Source organism: Schistocerca gregaria, unplaced genomic scaffold, assembly GCF_023897955.1.
Source record: "Schistocerca gregaria isolate iqSchGreg1 unplaced genomic scaffold, iqSchGreg1.2 ptg000483l, whole genome shotgun sequence".
NCBI lineage: Eukaryota > Metazoa > Arthropoda > Insecta > Orthoptera > Acrididae > Schistocerca > Schistocerca gregaria.
The window spans coordinates 995,001-1,002,500 of record NW_026061892.1 but is presented as its reverse complement, the minus strand read 5'-3'; the positions used below and the strand labels follow the sequence as shown (position 1 = coordinate 1,002,500).

The following is a 7,500-nucleotide window of genomic DNA, read 5'->3' as shown; positions in this document are numbered from 1 at the left end:
TGACGTGCAAATCGATCGTCGGAGCTGGGTATAGGGGCGAAAGACTAATCGAACCATCTAGTAGCTGGTTCCCTCCGAAGTTTCCCTCAGGATAGCTGGTGCTCGTACGAGTCTCATCCGGTAAAGCGAATGATTAGAGGCCTTGGGGCCGAAACGACCTCAACCTATTCTCAAACTTTAAATGGGTGAGATCTCCGGCTTGCTTGATATGCTGAAGCCGCGAGCAAACGACTCGGATCGGAGTGCCAAGTGGGCCACTTTTGGTAAGCAGAACTGGCGCTGTGGGATGAACCAAGCGCCGAGTTAAGGCGCCCGAATGGACGCCCATGGGAAACCATGAAAGGCGTTGGTTGCTTAAGACAGCAGGACGGTGGCCATGGAAGTCGGAATCCGCTAAGGAGTGTGTAACAACTCACCTGCCGAAGCAACTAGCCCTGAAAATGGATGGCGCTGAAGCGTCGTGCCTATACTCGGCCGTCAGTCTGGCAGTCATGGCCGGTCCTCGCGGCCGGCCGCGAAGCCCTGACGAGTAGGAGGGTCGCGGCGGTGGGCGCAGAAGGGTCTGGGCGTGAGCCTGCCTGGAGCCGCCGTCGGTGCAGATCTTGGTGGTAGTAGCAAATACTCCAGCGAGGCCCTGGAGGGCTGACGCAGAGAAGGGTTTCGTGTGAACAGCCGTTGCACACGAGTCAGTCGATCCTAAGCCCTAGGAGAAATGCGATGTTGATGCGGGCCGTCATAGCATGATGCACTTTGTGCTGGCCCCCGTTGGGCGAAAGGGAATCCGGTTCCTATTCTGGAACCCGGCAGTGGAACTGATATAAGTCGGGCCCCTCTTTTAGAGATGCTCGTCGGGGTAACCCAAAAGGACCCGGAGACGCCGTCGGGAGATCGGGGAAGAGTTTTCTTTTCTGCATGAGCGTTCGAGTTCCCTGGAATACTCTAGCAGGGACATAGGGTTTGGAACGCGAAGAGCACCGCAGTTGCGGCGGTGTCCCGATCTTCCCCTCGGACCTTGAAAATCCGGGAGAGGGCCACGTGGAGGTGTCGCGCCGGTTCGTACCAATATCCGCAGCAGGTCTCCAAGGTGAAGAGCCTCTAGTCGATAGAATAATGTAGGTAAGGGAAGTCGGCAATTTGGATCCTTAACTTCGGGATAAGGATTGGCTCTGAGGATCGGGGCGTGTCGGGCTTGGTCGGGAAGTGGGTCAGCGCTAACGTGCCGGGCCTGGGCGAGGTGAGTGCCGTAGGGGTGCCGGTAAGTGCGGGCGTTTAGCGCGGGCGTGGTCTGCTCTCGCCGTTGGTTGGCCTCGTGCTGGCCGGCGGTGCAGGATGCGCGCGCCTGCGCGGCGTCCGCGCCCCGGTGCTTCAACCTGCATGCAGGATCCGAGCTCGGTCCCGTGCCTTGGCCTCCCACGGATCTTCCTTGCTGCGAGGCCGCGTCCGCCTTAGCGTGCTCCTCCGGGGGCGCGCGGGTGCGCGGATTCTCTTCGGCCGCCATTCAACGATCAACTCAGAACTGGCATGGACTGGGGGAATCCGACTGTCTAATTAAAACAAAGCATTGCGATGGCCCTAGCGGGTGTTGACGCAATGTGATTTCTGCCCAGTGCTCTGAATGTCAACGTGAAGAAATTCAAGCAAAGCGCGGGTAAACGGCGGGAGTAACTATGACTTCTCTTAATATAGCCAAATGCCTCGTCATCTAATTAGTGACGCGCATGAATGGATTAACGAGATTCCCGCTGTCCCTATCTACTCCAGGGAAAAGCGGTCTGCGTAGCGCCACCTGGGGGAGGTGTGTTGCCTCCCATAACTGGGTTAAAACCGCCAGGAGACCCTCTGATTCCCCGAAGTCAACGAACGCGTCGGGGCTCAGAGGAACCTGAGTGGGGCGGGGACCGTAATGTCCAATCTCGTGGCCTTGTCGTGGCTCTCTGGCTCAGTAACCCCCTTAGATGGGGCGAAGCTAACACGGGATGGGCCGTCCATGCATGACGTTAAAAGGCTAGCCCTTAACTGGGTGCAATCCTCACGGTCCGCACTGGCCCACCGTTAACTAGCAAAAGCGGTGGGTGAGACATGGTCGGTCATGATCCCCCGGTACGTGTGGAGACCCCCCTGGGGAACGTAACTCGGGCTTGAGTGCCGCACCGTCTCGATGATGTCAAACTCCACATATAAGACCCAGCTACCACCATCAACATCTCTGGGCTGTGGATTTGTGAGGGTTGTCGTGTGTCAAGGCAGGACGTAAAACTCCCGTCGTGGCAAGACGTTAAGTGCCCCCAACCCAAGCAAAAGCAAAGGGTGCGTGGCGCAGGGGAAGCTGCGTAACGAGAGACACACCACCTGTCTCTCCTGAGTTGAGCGCGGCGGCTGGGCGAGGGTATGAGGGTATGAGGGTAAGTCTCACGACGATCCCGGAGCCCTGCTGTCTGGCTGCTGTAGTTCCTCACGTCCTGGACGACGTTAAATGGTCCCCCAACCCAAGGCGAAAGCAAAGGGTGCATGGCGCAGGGGAAGCTGCGTCGCAAGGGACACAAGATCTGTCCCTCGCAGGGCAAACAACATCTCAGCTCTGCAAACCCCACGGCCACATTCGCTGGGGAGGGATCACGGCCCGAGCCGGCAAAGGCTCATCGCCGTGAACGGGATGTCCCGGACATGCTCCGTCAAGCCGGGGCGTGGTGACATGTCCCCGGCTAGGTTAGATGGGGCCAGACCCCCGAAAGTCTGGGGGACCGACCCAGCACCTGGGTAGGACTGGGTTCTTGGCCTTTAGGTGGGAACTCGGCCGAGTAGGGGGCGAAGGCCGAGAGGTGAATCCGCCTCTCCGGAATGCGATGGGCATTTGCCGGGGAGGGACGGGTGAAATCACCAGTGATGTGGTTGTGGAAGGGGACTAGTGCGCTGGAAACGGCGTGCTAAACCCAGCAGCTCTTAAAGCTCTTGGTCAAGGGGCGGGACTGGTGAGCGAGCTGCAATTTGCCCCCCCCCCCATGCCAGAGAGGCCGGTCCGTTGTAAGAGACGGGCCTCCAATTAATCACTCTTCAATTCAATGATGGCGGAAAACGTGGAGAGTGATACGGCGCTACCGGAGCAAGACGCTCCATTCGATGCAAGATCGAATGTCTCCGTCATGGAGCGACACACGCATTTTCTTCGGCTTCTAGACCGAAGCATCAAATCCGGGTGATCAAAGAAGAAATTGCCAACTGGGCTTTGGCGCATGCCAAGCTAGAGGGGCAATATGAAGAGATAAAGGCGGAAAATGACCGTCTTAGAAAAGAGGCGGCAAAGCCCCAGAAGTCTTATGCTGCAGTCGCGGCAGCACCAATCACTATAAAACGCACGGTGCAAGATACGATTAAGCAGAACGTACAGAAAGCCGTCCCAACAGTCTTCATAAAGCCAAAGAAAGGGGACGATGTTAAGACTGCAAAAGCAAAGTTTGAAAAGAGTATAAACCCTACAGTAGACAAAATAAAAATAAATCAGATCAGGACTACAAAAAACGTGCTGATAGTTGAACTGGCCTCTACTGAGGACAGTGACAAGCTAATGAACAACACTAAAATCCATGAGTCATTTACATGCGAAAAGCCCAGAAAGCGAAGGCCACTTATGATGATGTACGATGTACCATCATATATGACTCAGGACAACGTGGCTGACTGCGTTTATGCACAGAATTTTGAGGATAAAATGACTCGCAAAGAGTTCATAGAACAATTCAAGGTCCGTTTTAAGGCAGGTCCTCGTGACCGAAACACTGTGCACCATGCCATTGAAGTGTCACCAGCATTGCGTAAACAGATCATAACAACCAATAGACTATACATAGGCTACAATGCAATATCAGTCAAGGACTATACTGCCCTTGCTAAATGTACCAAATGTCACGATTACGGACACGTTGCAAAATACTGTAGCTTCCTAAACCCAGTATGTGGGAATTGCGGAAGCGAAAAGCACGACAAAACAAAGTGCGAAAGAGAAACGCCCACCTGCATCCCATGTAAACACCGGAAACGCACTTGCAACACTCCTGGTAAGGAGTGTGCAACTTACAAAATAATGATACAGCGGCTCATACAGAGGACAGGCTATGGCAACGCGCTATAGGGTCACTCGGAAATCACCAAGCAAGCAGTTGCGAGATGCAGGTCGGTGGCGGAAGCTCCAGGAATCACAGGAATCTCTGCCCTCGGTGGTCAACGAGAGAGAGGAGGAGAGGAAGGTCTATTCTGTCTTAGTTCCAGACGTGCGACCGGAGATGCGGGACTTCTCCTGCCAGGTTGGGTCCTTCCTGGCCATTAGGAGGAGTCCTCCAGGTGAGCCGGCGACCGAGCAGACCAGCTTGGAGTCTACCTCTTCACAGAGTGGGGGCTTTCTCACGCGAGAGGAGGGAGAGACCTACACACTTCCTGTTCCGACAGAGCGGCCAGAGTCGACGGATTTCTCCTGTCAGGTCGGGGGTTTCCTGGCCACAGGGAGGGGTCATCTGGGCTTCCGGGTGGTGGCGGTGACCGGCGGGGCGGCTTCATCCGCCGGGAGCGGGAGTTCACGCTCGTCCTCGGAGGTGGAGTCGTCGTCGGCTGCCGCGCCAGTCTCTGCAGCAGAGCACCAGCAGACTCCAAAAATGACGCAAGAGGATGTCGAAACAATTCAAGCTGGAAAAATGTACACTCAGTGTCCACCAGGAGACACATACACTATTTGTGAGGAAACGTTAAGACTGTCAAGACTGGAGGAACCCACAGTCCTAAACGCGGCTCTGAGGCAGCTGGTGAGGGTCGGGCATCCTCGCGGAGAGAAGGTCACATTCCCGGCACTGGAGGATGCAGACTGTATTCATCTTGCTGCGTTAAATATTCCCACAGACTTTGAAAAATTACAAGACCTAGTGTCAAAATTATATATCAGACGGGGTCGGGAATTTGATATTGACAAGACCTATAAAAACATGGTCAAGATGCACGGCAGGATTGGTTTTGATCCTGCCCAGGTATGGCCTGATAGCCATTTCTACACCAGACACCCGGATTAAGATAAAAGTCTTACAAATAAATGCTATGAGGAGCTCCCTCGTAACTCAGGAGCTCCGAAAGATAGCGGAAGAGAAGAACATCGATGTCATGTTAATTCAAGAGCCAAGCTCTGCCTCCGGCAAGGTCACAGGCTTTCCCGTCACTGCCCAGGTAATATCAATGGGTCCAAATCCCATGTCAGCAATTGTCATCTACAACAAGTTAATTAAAACCACTGTCTTGACACAGTATTGCACTTCCCATGTAACGGTTGTGGAGATAAACTTTTATAATACATCTTGGTATATAATCAATATATACTGTCAATACAGGGATCCAATCAATATTTATCTTGGGCAGTTATCTACAGTATTGCGAGCCCTAGCAGGCAAAGCAATTATAATATCAATGGACAGTAACGCAAAATCCCCCCTATGGCACAGCCAAGTTCAAGATCAAAGAGGACAGGCACTAGAAGATATAATTATGGAACATAATTTAAATGTTGTTAATCTCCCCGGCAACCCTCCTACCTACAGGAGCAGAGCTGGGGCAGCATCCTCTATTGATGTCACGCTCTGTACGACAAACATTGTGAACACTATTCAAAATTGGCAGGTCAACGACAACATAACCACCAGTGATCATAACGCTATTGAATTTACGATAGCATCACAAGGGGAGCGTGTGCTAGAGGGGTGGACAATGCAGTATGACTACGGGAGAGCAGACTGGGACCTGTTGGAGGCGGAGTTTCATCCTCCGGAGCTGGGAGACGGTCCTTTTGAAGTGGAGGAGGCCGTAGGGGCCTTAATTGTCTCAATCAGGGCGGCCTTGGCCGCGGCGATACCAACGCGAAGGCGCTTCATACGAAAAGCGACTTCTCCATGGACTCCAGAGCTTACCCGGCTCAGGCAGTCTATGAGAAGAGCACGAAGCAGCTATCAAAGGTCCTTCACCCAGGAGGAACGGCACTACCATCTTGCCCAGTATAGGAGAAGGAAATGGCTCTTCAAGGAAACTCTCAGACAACACCGCCAGCGGAGCTGGGAAGATTTTGTAAAGTCTCACCTGACTTTGGATCCATGGGGTACACCATACAAAATAGTTAGAGAAAAAATTCATTCACCAATGCATCTCTCGACTGTAAGAGTCGGTGACACAGACAGAATGATACAGGACTGGTCAGAGACCGCTGAGGAGCTACTGAGAGTGCTCCTCCCAGACGATCGACCTGACACTGACACCGAGATGCAGCAGGAAATAAGACGGCAAGACCAGCTACACTACTACAACAACGTACAGGTGTACCCCTACTCCATCGAGGAAGTGAAGGCAGCTATTCGCTCCTTTGCAAAGTGCAAGGCCTCGGGGCCGGATGCAATTCCTGCAGAAGTTCTGCAATGTATTGCAAACAAACTGGCTCCGGGCCTTACGAAAATATACAACAGATGTATGGAAACACAGGTCTTCCCAACCTGCTGGAAGACGGCAGAAGTTATTATTATTAAAAAGGCTCCTGATAAGGATCCAATGATGCCCAAATCCTACCGACCGATTTGTCTCCTGGACGTCTTGGGAAAGACATTTGAGAAGCTGCTGGTCTCTAGACTGTCTAGTCACAGACTCCTACGTGGAATGAGTGACTCGCAATACGGATTCCGAGCTCGAAAGTCAACATCTGATGCTATTAATAAAGTCGTAAGTATTGTACACTCATCCACGCGGAAGTACGTCCTCGGAGTTATGGTGGATATTTCGGGTGCCTTCGACAATCTGTGGTGGCCGGCGCTCTTCTCTCGACTTCGAGAGTTGGAGTGCCCGGCGGCGCTATATGGTTGTCTGAAGGACTACTGCAGAAATAGAGTCGCCAGAATCGCGGCTCCTGGTGTCGTGGTGTCTAAGAACATCTCAAAGGGCTGTCCGCAGGGTTCTGTGTGCGGCCCTTTGTTTTGGGACGTGAATATGGACCCATTACTGGAAACACTAGAAAGGAACAACATGACATTAGGAGTCGTGGCGTATGCAGACGACCTCCTCGTTCTCGTTGAGGGCGACAGCCGTGCCGAGATTGAGACAAGAGCGGCCCATGTATCCGAAATACTGATACAATGGTGTCAAAGTTCAAAACTAGAAATCGCGCCTCAAAAATCAAGCTTCATCTTGCTAAAAGGCAGACTAGCCAGAGACCCAATTATAAGGTTAAATAACCGTATAGTCGCAAGAACACGCGCTGCAAAGTACTTGGGCGTCTTCATAGACGAAGCCTGGAGCTACATCCCACATATAAATCACTTTGCCTCTAAGGCTCTGGCAGTACTAAACAAATTAATAAGCATAGCCCAACGGCGTTTCCATCTCCCTCCGATTGCAACAAAAATGTATAATAACTGTGTCTTGGTACCAATTGTGGGATATGGCTCCAGTGCCTGGGCCCACAAACTCACTCAGGTCAAGCCTGCCACTATG

The 7,500-nt window shown here is 52.7% G+C and overlaps 1 pseudogene; it reads left to right on the top strand.

Moving 5' to 3' along the window:
- Nucleotides 1-1,778, top strand: part of LOC126313621 (large subunit ribosomal RNA) — a 2,982-nt pseudogene extending 1,204 nt beyond the window's left edge.
- The last annotated feature ends 5,722 nt before the right edge of the window (nucleotides 1,779-7,500 follow it).